This window comes from Lycium barbarum, chromosome 6, assembly GCF_019175385.1.
Source record: "Lycium barbarum isolate Lr01 chromosome 6, ASM1917538v2, whole genome shotgun sequence".
NCBI lineage: Eukaryota > Viridiplantae > Streptophyta > Magnoliopsida > Solanales > Solanaceae > Lycium > Lycium barbarum.
The window spans coordinates 119118024-119135072 of record NC_083342.1 but is presented as its reverse complement, the minus strand read 5'-3'; positions in this window follow the sequence as shown (position 1 = coordinate 119135072).

Below are 17049 nucleotides of genomic sequence, written 5' to 3'. Positions count from 1 at the left end.
CTGCGGATATCTGAACTGATGTGGGTCTAGGCCAATTCTTAACGGCCTCAATCTTCTGAGAGTCAACCTGAACACCCTCACTAGAAATCACATGGCCTCAATCTTCGTGGAAAAGGGTATTTATTCTTGATCGTGACTTTATTGAGCTGGCGATAGTTAATGCACATATGCAAAGAACCATCTTTCTTGTGAACAAAAAGGACTAGGGCACCCCATGGAGATACACTAGGTCGTATAAAACCCTTGTGTAGAAGATCTTTGAGTTGAGCCTTAAGCTCTCGTAATTCAGCTGGAGCCATCCTATATGGTGGAATAGATATAGGTTTCGTAACTAGAAGTAGATCAATTGAGAAATCAATTTCCCTATCAGGAGGAATTACGGGAAGGTCCTCGATAAAGACTTCTGGAAACTCGTTAACAACAGAGATTGACTGAGGAGTTGGGGTCTGGGAAGCTGAATGCCTAACCCGAATGAGATAATAGATTTAACCCTTAGACACCATTTTTCTTGCCTTGAGGTAAGAAATAAACCCACTCTTAGGACTTACTGAATCACCCTTCTGCTCTAAGACTGGCTCATTAGGCAACTTAAAATTTACAGCTTTGGTTCTACAATCAACTGATGCATAACATGAATATAACCAGTCTATGCCCATGATTATATCAAAATCTACCATTTCTAACTCACATAGGTCAGCTGGAACAACATGGTGATAGACTTTGACTGAACAGCCCCTATAGATACGTCGGGCTATGACTGACTCACCAACTTGAGTAGACACTTCAAAAGGTTCTTTTAGCTTTTCGGGTTCAATACCAAATTTCTTAGCAATATAAGGGGTGACATAGAATAGGGTGGATCCAGGGTCCATGAGAGCATAAACATCGAAACTGAAAACGGTGAGTATACCTGTGACAACATCAGTACAAGCATCGATATCCTGACACCCGGTCAAAGCATATAAACGGTTTGGGCCACCGCTTGTGTTGCCGGATCTAGCTGGTGCACGTCCTGCCTGAGTCTGGTTATTATGAGGAACTGAAGAATTTACTAACTGAGTCCTCTTACCTCCTGTGCCCTGTCTAACTGAAGGGCAATCTCGGTGAACATGGCTCGGCTGGCCGCACCCATAGCAAACATTTGATCCAGAGCGGCACTCCCTAGGGTGCCTCTTCCCACACTTAGCACAAATCGGATTGGTAAAGTTACTTTGAGTCACACTGGCCTGTGACTGGGAGCCTGATGACCCGAAATTCTGCTGACGTTTATCTTTCCTGAACTTGGAAACTGGAGCACTTGCTGTGGACGGAGCAGGTCCGGCTGACCTGTTCTTAAAAAACTTTCTGTTTCCATTACCGCTGAACTGTCCGGTAGACTTGACCCTCTTGTTGAATTCCTTGTCTTTCTCTTTCTGCAAGGCTTCCTCCTCCTTCAGCCTTGTCTCGTTACCTTGTACGAAAGCAACCATCTTGGAGATAGTCATCCCCCCATTCTGTGCAACAATATTGGCCCCATCATACAAATGGGAATCAAGACCCCCAACAAACCTCCTCACTCTTGGCATCATGTCCGGTACCATATTTGGAGCATGCTTGGACAGACTGATAATTCTAAATAGTAGTCCTGAACTGACCTGCTGATACGCTCAAATTACACCTATTAATGGTATAACGCGGACGTTGTCTAATATAGTAACCCAACAAGGTTGGGGTCGAATCCCACAGGGAATATGGTGTGAAAAGGTTACTAAAGTCGAAGGATGCTAAGTTCTAGGTCTAATGTCTTAATCCGATGATTTTGGTAAAAGTTGGTTTTTCTATAACTAATTGCTATCTACTTGCTTTGGTGGAAATTTATGGTAAAAGAAACTAAGGTTGTGTCCCCGCTAGATAGGGTGTATGATCATGTGTATTGATCTTGATATACTTATAATGAATCATTATATGAATGCACTTAATCTCTATGTGAATCTCTACTATTTCCCAATAAATAAAGATTATGTCTTTCTATGATTTTCCCAAATATAAGAAAGTAACCATGAAGAACGATTAATCATGCCAAGTAAATTCTTCTTATTCCTAAGTGAATTTATTAAACAAAGTTTAAAGCTTTGAGTCCTTGTTAGTTATTCTTACCAACTCTAATTATTTTCCCAAATAAATCAAGGTTTATGGCTTTAATCAATGTTTGCAATCATTAATTATGAATGAAGAATGAAGAATAACTAAACCCTAATAATCCATTATGTGTATATCAATCACAAACCCAATCACAAAACACTCATCATTGGGTTCACAACCCTAGTAAGGGAATTTAGCTACTCATGACAAAGAACAAGAAATAAGAAATTGAAGAATTCATAATTGCTTACTTTTGAAGAAAAGAGGAATTGATAATACTTGAATTGATGTTTGAACTTTAAAAAACTAGAGAGTATTTAATGTTCTAAGTCAAGAGACAAAAATATAATAACTAATCACTATTAAAAACCCTACAATGACTATTTATAGGTTTTGAAAACATGAAAGTTACAGATTTGCACTTTGGTCCCGTCAACACGAAATACGGTCCGTAAAGTGAAATACGAACCGTAAATCAGTTTACGACCAAGTCATCCTTCAGCTGTGAGCAACTTCCACCTTTTGAAATACAGACCGTAAAGTGGTTTACGGCCCGTAAACTGCCCGGTCGTCTTTCAACTTCCAAAACTCAGACTTTATGCCAAATGCTCGAATGGTTAAATACGTGTTGAAATACGGACCGTAAACTGAGTTTGTAAATCACCATGTTCTCAGCCTGCCTTTCTGGTTCTGTTATTCTTTAATACGACCATGGAATACGGCCCGTATTGTAGAATACGAACCGTAAACTGAGTTTTACGACCACTGCTGAACTTCCAACTGTTTTCATTCCAAGTCTGCTCCATTTCCTGAAAAACACTAAAAACCACGTAAAATCACATAGAATTGCTTAAAAACAAGTAAAACAACCCCAAGAATGGATTGGATCGAAACGACTTCTTATAGCAGAAAAGCATCGATTTGTGGCGTAAAATCACGCCACATCACCTGCCATTCTGTTTAAGCTTCAGGAATTGCTCAGCCTTAGCTTCTCTGACTTCTATTGGCATAAAGTGGTCCATGAATGCACTTGTGAATTCATATCATGTAGCATCAGGTGCATCCTCACCTCGGGACAATTCCCAAGATTCATACCAGGTGTTAGCAATGCTCTGCAGCTGATGAGCTCTAAAAGTAGCTTCTTTGATTTTCGTAACTGTCATAATCCTAAAGATTTTCTGAATGACATCAATGTAGTCCTGAGGGTCCTCGTCTTTCTTTGTCCCCGTAAAGATTGGGGGATTCATTTTGAGAAAATCCTTAGTATTAGAAGACTCTCCAATTCCCTGAGCTTGACCCAGATTCTTGACGTTGGGCTTGAGCTGCTACCAGTTGCGTGAGTATGTTGATAGCCTTCCTAACATCCCCATCCGAATAACTAGGAGGTGTAACTGTAGGAGCGGTTGGGGCAGCTGTCTGAGTTAGAACGGTCTCTTCGCGAGTTGCTTCTGCAGTAGCCTCCTGGCTGGTGGCTGTGGCCTTCCTGGTGTATTTCATTTTTGCAGGCATTTTCTGAAAATACGTACACGCACGAATTAGAAAGGCATCCTGAAAATACTGCTCTAACTGCACGATCTAGAGTATGAAGGAAGTGAGGCAATCCTAAATGTCTTGGTGATCAACTATTTATATGTATGGGGCCCTCACACATATAAAAGTGACCCCACTGGACACAGTTTCATAGACTCCTTAAAGACACTTGAACCTAGGCTCTAATACTAAGCTTTGTCACGCCCCGAGCCATGGCCTGGGGGCAACACGACACTCGGGCCTTTCTTGTATGTGTCCGAGCGAACCTCATGGCTTGCTTTTCAAAACGGGCATCAAAATAACATAATCTATATAATGCAATTTAAATGAATCATGAAAACATAATTGCGGAATAAAGTCTTGAAGTAATCTCATGGCATGACATGTCATGAAAACGTAATAGTCTGCAAACATAAAAGCACAATTGACTCCGTGTACTAGCATCTGTCTATGAAACCTCTAAAACATATCTGAATACTAACTGCCAGGACATGGCCCTGGACTACCATAAACTGAATACTAGTGCAGACTCCATGTTGAACCCCGAGAGAAGTGTGGCTCACCAATAAGCTGATAACTGAGGTGATCCTACTGCGCAGATGTATGCTCCTGAAAATCGGTATCTGCACCGTGAAGTGCAGGCCCTGGAGCAAAACGGGACGTTAGTACATGGTGAATAGTAGTAGTATGTAAAACCTGTTGAAATGAAGAACATGACACAATATAAGTATAGGACATGAACTGAAACTGAATATAACCTGAACATGAGCATGAGTAAAGTTTGAAAACAGTAAACCAATGGAAATACATGTATATATAACTGCTTATAACGTGGGGAATGCTATAGTACAACCGACAACATGATCTGGTACTTGCGTCCTACCAGCAGAACACTCACACCTTGCCAGGGATATGAGATTTAAATAATAATAAGCATGTAGGGATCCAAATTGCATAATGAAAGTGTTGCCTCCTTGCTGAAAACCCTTATCCTATGGTGGCTACGTAGTTTCAGGATTTACTGGGCCTTCTCGGTTAACTAAGCAAATCCCAAAACATGTGAATTATCATGATAGCTTGTGAGATCATGGTTTCATGAGATACTTATCATAGTCTTGCAAACATATTATTATTATTATTATTATTATTATTATTAATAATAATAATAATAATAATAATAATAATAATACTTATATAATTAACTTGAAAACATGCTTGTAACTTGCTAGATAAAATCATGAAGCTTCATATAAACATAATGAAGAATTCATGATTCATGGATTAAGCTAGGGTTCCTAATAACCGTAATGGAAGATTAGGAATACAATAACAAATATAGATATAAAATTCATGTTCATAAATACATAAATACGGGCTACCAATTTGTTGGGTTTAATGCCCTATGATTTGAACTTCATGGATATCAAGATACGACCGTGGGGCAAGAACGTAGAGATTCCCACACATGGATAGAAGTTCTACATACCTTAATCACTCCAAAACTTGAATTAAAGACTTGAATTTTGAAGAAGAACTCCAAAAGCTAGAATCTTAATCTTTATGTGGGTTTTTTTGAAAACCCTAGGTTAGGAATGATGAATTCTTGATTAGTAATCATGGGTACATGTTAGAATTAACTTGGAATGACTTAGAATGGCTTACCTTAGAGTATCTTGAGTTTGGGAGAGAAGAATTTCGTCCTTAGGGTTTGAGAGAATTAAAAATGGGAACAAAATAAGACCATACCCATTCTAAACGAGTTTTCTGCCAAAAATGGGCAATGTACATCCTAGGATGCACGGCCCGTACTTGAAAGTACCTCCAATACTTCTTGGGCGTACATTGGGTAAAATTTCCAGTGAAGATTCAGCTCTGCCACCCTTCAGTAAAATGGCTATAACTCTTTGTACAGATGTCCTCTTGATCTCTACAATATACCGTTGGAAATGTATTTTAATTATATACAACTTTCAAGAAGGAAGTATTCTCAAATTACTAACTCACATTCTCGAAAACTGGCCATGAATGAAGATTCAGCTCTGCCACCTTCAGTAAACTATCAGTAAAATGGCCATAACTCTTTGTATGGATGTCTGTTTGATTTCTGCAATATACCATTAGAAAGGTATTTCAATTATCTACAACTTTCAACAAGGAAGTTTTCTCAAATTACTAACGTACATTCTCAAAAACTGGCAATGAACGAAGATTGTCTCAGATTTTGACAAATTTAGAAGGCCTTAAGAATTTCACTTTTTGGTTTGACTTCAAAACGACTATCTATCGCCTGAAATCATCCCGAAGGGATTCATATAACTAACATGTCATTATAATACCAATATTACCCATTAGGACTTAACTCGAACTTACAGGATGTTACCGACATGGTTTAGTATGAGAGTACGAGGTGTTACAGAAATCTTCTAAGCCCCCTACCCTTTCACAATCCGGGGTCAAGGCCACAGAGGAAGAGAGGATTGAGAAGAAAAGGCGGCCCTCCGAGTCTTCTGGTGCTCCTTCCGAGGGCAGAAAGAAGCCGAAGTTCATCCTTAATGAGGCTTCAAAAGGAGATACTGGAGCCCGGGTTTAGGACCCCGAGGTCATTGACCAACTCAAGAATCACTCCGATGTTGAGGGCGTCGTGTTAGTCAGGCACCAGCCTTCTGAGGAAAACACCAATCAAGAACTGAAAAGCTCGACAGAAACCTTTCCACCATTGGTGGAAAGTACAAACCAAGAGCTGTCAGGATAAAAAAATAGTGCCCCCAAATTGGTGGGTTTGGAAACCATCAAGTCCGGAGCGAGGGTCCTCGAAGAGGCTGTCACCGAGCCTTCATTCATTCAAGGAATGGAGAAGAAGATAGCCGCAATTGCCAGATCGAGGGCGATGCCTACTGCCTCGGGCTCGAAGGTACCTTGCATTCCACCTTTATATGGTATAGGTTCCGTCCTTCCCATACAAGCTGTGGCTTCAGCTGAGACCATTATTTGCATACAGGACTCGCCGCCTCGATCAATGGCCGCTCAATCCGAGAGCTCAAAAGCCAAAGGCAAAATGACTGAGGGATTTGTGATGTTGAAAGATGCTGCAGGTCATTTTCCTGAGAACGATGCTGCCATGGTCGAGGACGAATCAGGGTTCGGCCATCTACCCATTCTTGTAGCCAATAGATTTAAGGTTAACTCCGGTCCCCGATTGGAGAATTGTTTTTGGCCCCGAGTGTAAAAAGGCGAGTCTCGTTTATGGTACCAACCGATATGAACATGCTGTCCAGGCTGATCGAGATGGCCAGCTATCTGTTCCTTTTCATGACCGTGGAGGATCGAAAGAAGATGAGTGAGGTCAACGCCTCCTGCCTTTTTAACGAGGCCCAATAGACCTTAAACCGGGTACGTCTTGATCTTTCGTTTTTATACTTAACTTTATTTTCCTTTTTAATGAGGCCCAACATGCCTTAAATCGGGTACACGCTCTGTGCTTCATCATGAAAGCTTCCATCGATTGATGATGGAGGTGGATTGTCTTAATGCTCAGCTCGAGAAGCCAACTCGAGAGATGGAATCGCTCGAGAAGCTCTATGAGCAAAATCTGGAGTTTATCTCGAGCTTACCCGACCCCTCCACTCTTCAGTCCGAATTGAAGAAGGCCCGAAATGAGGCCATCGAGGTCAAACGGGAGCATGATCTCCTGGCAGAGAAGGTAAGCATTTTTGAAGTTCATAATAAGCGGTTAATAGCTGATGCTAACACATCCCCTTCTCAGACCCGGGAGTATGTGTCCCAGATCTATCAGCTTTGGTTTGAGCTCAATGAGATTAAGCCCGAGCTTGAGGCCTTCAAAAGCAAAATGGATGGCGTTGTCTCCGAGCAAGATGTTCTCAAGGAAGACTTGGTATGGGATAAGGATCAACTCCGTGTGATGACGGAGAAGGCTGATGATAGGTCGAAGTTAATTACTGAGCTTCGATTGAAACTTGCCTTGGCCGAGACGGAGTGAGACAATCTTGGCCGTGATAATGTCGATCTGTAGGCTAAATACAATGAAGCACTAGGCCAAATCTCGAGTTTTGATGGAATGTTAGCTCAGTACAAAGCCGGTTTAACCGTGGCCAAGAGAATGAGCGACAGCCGGGCTGAGTATATGCGGTGTCTATCCCGAAGGGAGACTTTATAAGAAATTCATGCTACCGGGGTGGATTTATCGGGACAGATCGAAGAGACCAAGAGGCTAGAGGCAGAGGCGAAGGCCAGGTACAATCCTGAGGGGTCGGATAGTGACCTCGAATCAGATGAGGGCGATGTCGAAGGCTCAGGTGAAGAGAAGGCTTAGGAGCCTTAGATTTCTTTTTACTTTTAAAACTCAAGGCCGTTATCTGAGCCTTTGTAAACCTTTGACATATATATAAGAACGCTTTTGCCCGGTTTATTCACCATTTTTTATTGCGTTATATTCTTTATGTTCTATGCTTACGGATTAGAATAATCATTGACTTGGTTTAGTACTTGTCCGATTTGCACTATTACCTTAGTACCGAATTTTAGAGATGATACCGAGGTTATTATTAACCGTTAACAAGTGAACAAACATGTGGCATGCAAAAGGCCTTATTTTTTGATTTGCGAACTTAGACGTCTCTGAGTCTCATTGTGTGATCGAGTTGGAATCTCAATAGCTTCGGACCTCATTTTGACCTTAGTCGATTAAACGAGCCGGGTTGTAGTTTTTGAGTTTTTAGACCGTAGTCTTTAACAATTTAGACCGTAGCCCTTTAGTTTGCACATTTTGGATACTTGGGGGTCCAATAGAATGTAATATGAATGCTAAGGAATAGTATTAGCCAAAACGACATTCCTTCAAAATTTCACGTTTATTGATAGAGCCGGAGATAAGATTACAATAGTTGCCATGGCAAGAACAAACTAGTTGGGCATGATTCAATCGACCGTTTGGCCCTTACAAAAAATCCTATCGTTCAAGCCTTGGCTTTAAATAGGTATCGATTTGCCCAGGGTATGATAGTCCCCTAGTCCTGGAGTCCGAAGTGTGAGGGTTCGAATACTATTGATCCGACGTGGGCAGTCCCCAGTCCCCGGTTCTTGACTCGTCTTCTTAATATTAGTAGCACGCTGTATGGCGCTGCCTCATTAAAAAACTTATCGGAAAACCCACCTCGGGACAAAACCGATCGAAGGAAAAAAGAGTGCGGCACATGCTTTCAGTCCTAAGTTTATGACTTCTCGACTTCCATTATGCTGCTTCCTATGTCCACTTCGATGTATGCCTGCATGGTTAGGCTCGAAAGAACAGAAAAGTAAAAGTTATTCATACCTTAGCAATAATACCGTTTTAGGTGCGCCACATTTCAGTTGTTTGGAAGTTGTTTTCCATTTTCAGTTTCGAGCTGATAGGAACCTTTCCCGGTAATATCGGTGACTCTGTATGGTCCTTCCCAATTCGGGCCCAATTTCCCTTTATTGGGATTTTTAGTGTGGAGTGTGACTTTCCTCAAGACTAAGTCCCCAATCTGAAATTGCCTAAGATTGGCCCTCCGGTTATAATATCTTTGCATCCTTTGCTTTTGAGCTGCTAACTGGACATAGGCAGCTTCCCTCTTTTCATCTTTTAGATTTAGACTAGTGGTCATTGCTTCGCGGTTCGATGCCTCTGTAGCATGCTGAATCTTAAGCTTGGTTCACCGACCTCGATGGGTATTAGTGCCTCGGTTTTGTATACTAGGGAGAACGGGGTTTCCTCGATACTCGATCTTACGGTTGTACGATATGCCCATAATACCTCGGGTAAAATCTCCTTCCACCTGTGCTTAGACCCGGTCAACCTTTTCTTTAAGTTCTGCAGTATGATTTTGTTTCTCGATTCAGCTTGACCATTCGCACTTGGATGATACGGGTCGATAAGATCTTTTTGATCTTGTGTTCTTCAAAGAACTTGCTGACTTTGCTGCCTATGAACTGCTTCCCGTTGTCACATGTAATTTCCGCGGGTATCCCGAACCGACAGATTATGTGGTCATTTATGAAGTCGATGACTTCCTTTTCTCTAACCTTCTCGAATGCCTGTTCTTCAACCCACTTAGAGAAATAGTCAGTCATAAGTAAAATAAAATATGTCTTTCCCGGAGCCCAGGGCAAAGGCCCTACTATGTCAATTCCCCATTTCATGAATGGCCATGGGAAAGGACCGGGTGAAGTTCCTCTCCCGGTTGATGTATCGATGGAGCGTGTCTTTGGCACTTGCATTTTTGGACGAAGGTTTTTGCATCCTTCTCCATCTCGTTCCAGTAGTAACCGGCCCTGATCAGCTTGCGAACCAGTGAATCGGCTCCCGAATGATTTTCACAAGTCCCCTCGTGAATTTCACAAGTCCCCAAACACCTTGCCAAGGGACCGTGAAACGACCTTCAGTACAATTGGCCGTCGACCAGGCAAAATCTAGCTGCTTTGGCTCGAAGGGCCCTTGATTCTTTGTGATCGGATGGCAGTTTCCCTGTTTCGAGATAGTCTATGTATTTATTTCTCCAATCCCAAATGAAGCTAATCGAATTTATCTCAGTGTGGCTGGTCTCGATGACTGAACTCATCAACTGCACCACTGCTCCAGAATTGAATCCTTCCGATTCTACCGATAAGCCCAAGTTTACCAGGGCGTTGGCCTCATTATTTTAATCCTGAGGCACGTGCTCCAGCATCCACTCTTTGAATCGATGTAGTATCACCTGTAGTTTTTCCAAGTATCTCCGCATCCGGTCGTTCTTGACTTTGAATGTGTCGTTTACTTGATTGACCACTAGGAGGGAATCACGCTTGGCCTCAATGATCTCATCTCCAAAGCCTTTGGCTGGTTCTAAACCTACAATCATAGCCTCATATTTAGCTTTGTTGTTAGTCAAATTAACAGATTTAATAGATTGCCTTATTACATCACCAGTGGGTGGTTTGAGAATGATCCCTAACCCGGACCCTTTCACATTGGAAGCACCGTCTGTAAATAAGGTCCAAACTCCCGAACTAGTCCCCGAGGTAAGGAGTAATTCTTTATCGACCTCGGAGATCATGGCCGGTGTAAAGTCGGCCACGAAGTTCGCTAGTATTTGGGATTTGATAGCAGTTCGGGATTTATATTCAATATCTTACCTGCTAATCTCAACAACCTATTTTGCTAACCTTCCTAAGAGTTTGGGTTGATGCATAACATTGCTTAAGGAGTATGACGTTACGACACATATGGGATGACACTGGAAGTAAGGTTTTAACTTCCTTGATGCACTCAATAAAGCAAGTGCTAACTTTTTTAAGTGTGGCTACCTGGTTTCAGCGTCACCTAAAGTTCTACTCATATAATAAACTGGGCATTGCGTACCTTCTTCTTCTCGAACCGGGATGCCACTTATCGCTATCTCGGATATCGCCATGTATAGGTATAACTGCTTATTTGCCTTTGGTGTGTGTTGCAAAGGTGGGCTCGATAAGTACCTCTTGAGTTCTGTTAAAGCCTTCTGACACTCGGGGGTCCAGGCGAAGTCGGTTTTTTTCTTCAGCAATGAGAAAAATCGATGACTTTTATTCGAGGATCTGGAGATGAAATGGGTTAATGCAGTTATCCGCCTGGTTAACCTTTGCACCCCTTTGATGTCGTCTATCACGGTGATGTCTTCTATTAACTTTATCTTGTTTGCGTTGATCTCGATCCCTCGATTCCATGCCATGAACCCGAGAAACTTACCCGAGCTGACACCGAAGGCACCTTTTTTCGGGTTCAGCTTCATGTTGTATTTCCTTAATATGTCGAAAGTTTTCTGCAAATACTTTAAATAGTCCTCTGCTCGAAGGGACATAACAACCATGTCATCTATATTAACTTCCATTGATTTTCCTATTTGGTGTTCGAACATGCGGTTGACTAGCCGCTGATAGGTGGCACCAACATTTTTTAAGCCGAAAGGCATTACATTATAACAATATGTGCCAAACCTAGTCACAAAATAAGTTTTTTCTCGATCCCCTGGGTCCATCTGTATTTGATTGTACCCGAAGTAGGCATCGAGGAAACTCAGTATCTCGTGGGCTGCCGTAGCATCGATCATACGATCGATGTCGGGCAAAGGAAATGAATCCTTCGGGCATGCCTTATTTAAATTTTTATAGTCTATGCACATTCTAAACTGGTTTCCCTTTTTAGGTACTACTACAACATTAGATAACCAATCCGGGTACTTAACTTCCCGAATGTATCCTATTTTAAGGAGTTTATATACCTCGTATTTGATGAACGCATGCTTGATCTCGAGCTATAGCCATCTTTTTTGTTTGACTGGAGGGAAACTTGGGTCCAGACTCAGCTTATGAGTTGTCACTTCCGGTGGGATACCTGTCATGTCTAATAGGACCAGGCAAAGCAATCTGAGTTATTTTTAAGAAACTCAATAAATTTTTTCCTGAGCTCGGAGATTAACCCCATGCCCAGGTATACCTTCCTGTCCTATAGATGAACGAACAATATGATTTTCTCAAGTTCCTCTACTGGTTACTTAGTGGCGTCTGAATCATCGGGTACCACGAAGGATCTTGGGATCCTAAGGCCGATTCTTCATTTGGTGCGTTCCTTTCTCGATCTTCCAAGGACACCGAGATTGGGGCCTGTGATTGCTATTTGGCATCTTCCCCGTTGTTCGAATTCCCGTCCTTCAACACCGGAACCTTAGCTGCAGAAATCGCTTCCTCGACCGCGAACATTGATTTTGCGGCTTGCTGCTTTCCATAAACGATTTTTGATCCTTTCTGGGGTCAGGAACTTTAATGCTTGGTGTAGAGTTGAGGGCACCGCTCTCATGTTGTGAATCCATGGTCTTCCAAATAATGCATTGTATCCCATGTCACCTTCTATCATGTAAAACTTGATATGTTGCATGGTTCCAGCTTGTTGACCGGTAAGGTGATTTCTCCCTTCATCGTTTCACAGGCCATGTTGAACCTGTTGAGAACTCGGATTGCTGGCACAATCTGGTCTAGTAGTCCCACCTGCTCGATGACTCTCCATCGGATGATATTAGCCAAGCTACCTGGATCAATCAACGCACGTTTAACTCTAAATTTATTAACAAGGACAGTTATTACCAGTGCATCATTGTGGGGCTGAACGATGCCTCCTATATCCTCGTCGCTGAACGAGATAGGACTCTCGGTGTCATAACTCCGTGTACGTTTTTCTATAGTGATGGAAACTTTGGTGCGCTTCATTATTGGCCCCTGAGGAATGTCCACTCCCCTAATAGTCATGTGGATTATATCTTGAGGCTCTTCCTGTCCAACTTGCTTGTTGGTATCCACGTTCTTGAAATGAGCTTTGGCCCGTTTACTTAGAAATTCTTGAAGGTAACCCAAATTAAACAGACGACAAATTCGGTTCGGTGACTATGGGTATGATGGTACTTGCAAATCCGACTTTTATCTCATTTTTTCGGATCGAACTGAATAGGCCTTGGGTGCCTCGTTTCTCCATTGCGGATGACAGCTGCCGCTATGGTCGCCACATCGACGCAAAAATTATACTCTGACAATCTTGGGGATTCCTTACTTCCCGATGGTCTGTCGGTCACATTCCTGTTCCTTAATCCTCGATTACTCGGGCTGCGATCATTCCTTCTGTCGTTTTTACCTAAGTCACTATTACGCCCATTGCCCCTTTGATCGGGTAGATAAGGCTGATACCTATCATGGGATGGTCTCGATTCTCGATCGATCGTTCTCCTCGACCAATCATTCCCTTTACTGGAACGCGATGACCCCGACGCAGTTCTTAAAATTTTATCATCCTCGACTCTGATCTTCGATTGATACCTATTGTGTACATCGACCTAAGCGATTGCTGGATATTCTACCAAATTTTGCTTCAATTCTAGAAAGGTGATCGATCTTCTTGGGTTGATCCCCTGAGTAAAAGCTTGAACGACCCAATCGTCTTGAACCGGTGGTAGGTCCATCTGTTCCATTTGAAATCGGGTAACAAACTCACGGAGGGTTTCATCATCTCGCTGTTTGACGTTGAACAAGTTCGACTTCCTCGTTTCAACCTTAATGGCTCCAGCATGAGCTTTGACAAAGACATCTGCAAGCATAGCAAACGAGTCAATTGAATGCTCGGGTAAATTATGATACCATATCATTGCTCCCTTTGACAGGATTTCCCCGAATTTCTTAAGTAGCACCGACTCCCTCTCGTCCTCTGCGAGGTCGTTGCCTTTAATGACACACGTGTACGCGGTCACGTGCTCGTTTAGGTCAGTGGTCCCATTATACATCGGGATGTTCGGCATGCGGAACCTTTTCGGGATTGGCTTTGGTGTAGCACTCGATGGGAAAGGCATTTGAACGAACTTCTTCAAGTCTGGTCCTTTCAATATCGGGGGCGCTCCAGGAATTTGATCGACCCTCGCGTTATAGTTCTCCACCTTCTTGTCATTCACCTCTATCTTCTTTTCCCCGGACTCTACTCGCTTCTTCAGTTCGTCGAGCATTCTTATCAGCTCGACATTTTGTCTGGGGTCGTTCCCGTTGTTCCCAGCAACGTGCCTTTCCTCCTTTGGAGGAGTTTCCTCTGTCTGTTGAGATTGAGCAGCATTGGGTGCTCGATTTTGATTTTGCAGTTGTGCTATAACCGCTTGCTGGGCCTGCAATTATGCCATAGCCATGTCCAGCTGGTTCCGGAGCTGTTGCAACGTGGCTCCATTATTCCCATCTAGTGGCATATCCCCTACTGATGACCCGATTTGATTAGAATCGACTGGGGGTACGTTGTTTTTGGGTTCCCCATTGTCGTTTTCCTCGTGGTGGCTCGGTTCAGCGTGAAAATTGACAGACTGAGAGTCTGACATGTTGGGTAGACCTGAAATCAAACTTCAAAGAACAAGTGTAAAGTATTGTGTGTTATCAAAACTCGTATTAAACCACCACTATTATCCTAGGCCCCACGGTGGGCGCCAAACTGTTTACCCTTAAAATGGATAACAATTAGATTCATACACGATGCAAAGGATATGCGGTTTAATTTAATACGAATTACGATGAACAATAAATAATAATATAAATGCAAGTAAGAAACAATCAAACCACACTAAAGCAATGATTGGCCTTGGGGAACGATCGATTAGTTGGCTCGAATCCAGAGGACCGGGCTCGTACTACAATGATTGAGTAATAAACAATGACAGAACACTTTAGAAAAATGGATGAACACTTAGAATCAAATTGTATAGCTCCGTGTGTTGTGCGTGTGAAGAACCAGCCAAAAATAAAGGGGGGCCTCCTCTTTATATAGTAGAGGAGTCCTAACCCTAGTACAAGTCTAAATAAGGTACATAATCTTTAATAACTGACGAGCGAGATCGGTGCCGAAATATCCGGCTGATGGCGGATATTTCGGACCCTCACTTATCATGATCAACCGCCTTCCCATCCTATCTCGGTATTTGTCTCCAATCGAACTCAACAGCCCGGGACTAGATGTCGTCGGTCCGGCTACGATCCAACGCTCGACTTTGACCCCGATTGGGACTCGTCCGATCCACAATGATCATCATGAACTTAATTTCCTTGTCGGGGAATCGGGGATATCTTGTCCTCAGTTTTACCTGTATACATAGCTTTAGGTGCAGTAAACTTAAACCCTATGGTGCACTCTAGGCACCAAATTCCCTCTACTTGTCCTTTAAATTAATACTCTCTATTTTAATTTATATATTCTATTTTTTTTAGTATGCTTAAAAAAATTACATTGTGTATTTAGTAGCTCTTTATAGTATTCCACATAGCATGTTTACACTATACAGAATTGCATGTTTTATACTACTACTGTTTATAAATGCACCATTTTCGTTATTTAATTTATTCCATTCTAAGAAAAGGAAGCCTATAGCCAACTTTTAAGGGAACAACTGATCAAGGTTGTGGTTTACTATTGGGATTTTAATCATGTCGCTGATATTTGGCTGCCAGATTTTGCCCAACAATCTATATCTATATATAATATAAAGCTAGACATAAACAAGGTGATGTGACACCTCTCTATGGCCTCCATTAGTATTTATCTTTTTTCTCTTTTTTTCTTTAATTTCTCTTCATAATTTACTAACTAAATGGATTAATAAACCTTTAAAAGTAAATATTCATTTTTAATAATTCCATTAACCGTTTGTATGAGTTCATGTAGAGCAATAAAGCCAAAGTAACTGTTTATCTAAGCCAACCCACGTTGCAATAATTATAAATTTTTATTTCCAACTTTTCATACTCATATTCTTATAAATTTCTTTAAATTGATGGTTCTTATGAATGATAAATAGCCTCGGTACATCTTAATCTATATATAATAAACATAAAGCTAGACATACACAAGGTGATGTGGCACATCTCTATGGCCTAAAATGCTATTTTTTTCCTCCTTTTTTCTCCTTTTTTGAATTTTAGTATTAAAGTGTTGTATATTAAAAAGAAAAAATAGTCACTCTTTTAATTCTATAAATTACACCTGTTAATTCTCTTAGACTTGGAAATACATTTATCTTTTTTTTTAATCTATTATAATAATTTTTTTTTTGTTAAAAACTAATTTCCTTCCAAAAGAAAGAAAGAAACGTTGCCATATCGTATAACTGAAACATTTGAACGGTTAGAACCTTTTAATAATATTGTAATTGTTACAACCTTTTAAATGATTGTCATAAATAAGTTGCAAACGTGCTGTTGTTTTCTTTTGAGAAAGGGAAAAGGGTCAAATATACCCCTCTACTTTATTTTATTAGTTAAATATACCCTTCATTAGTAAAAGTTAACAAAAATACCCTTGCCGTCTTTAAACTTCACACTTATGCCCCTATTTGGATGGAAATCCCCAAATCATCTCAATATTTGACCCTTTTCCCTTTGAGAAATGCTATTTAATTTAAGAAAATTCAAATTGACGGTTTTCCTACCCAAACGTCACATTAGTTTGCTCATCTATATTAGAAGCATCTTTATCGGAGGAACTCCTCCCCTCCAAAGTTACTATGGAGTGTAAAATTCTCTCCAAATTTATAGTTTTTATTTTACAATTTTTGTTCTTTCATTGTATTTTTTTTTTCTTGAGATTATACATGAGATATAGAAGTTTTTCATAAAGTTGAGTATTTTTCTCTTTGTATATTTTGAGATTATTTAGAGTGTGGGAGTTAATTTTGGGTACCCCTATTGGAGTAGAGTATCTTAATTTCTATTTTCTTTGGTAAAAGATGGGGGTTTTAAGGTGTATGATTTTTTGTTAAATAAATAGGATCTTGGATATAAATTCATTAGTCTACTACTATCAGTTTTCTTCCTTCCAAAAGAAATGAAATGCTTCCATCT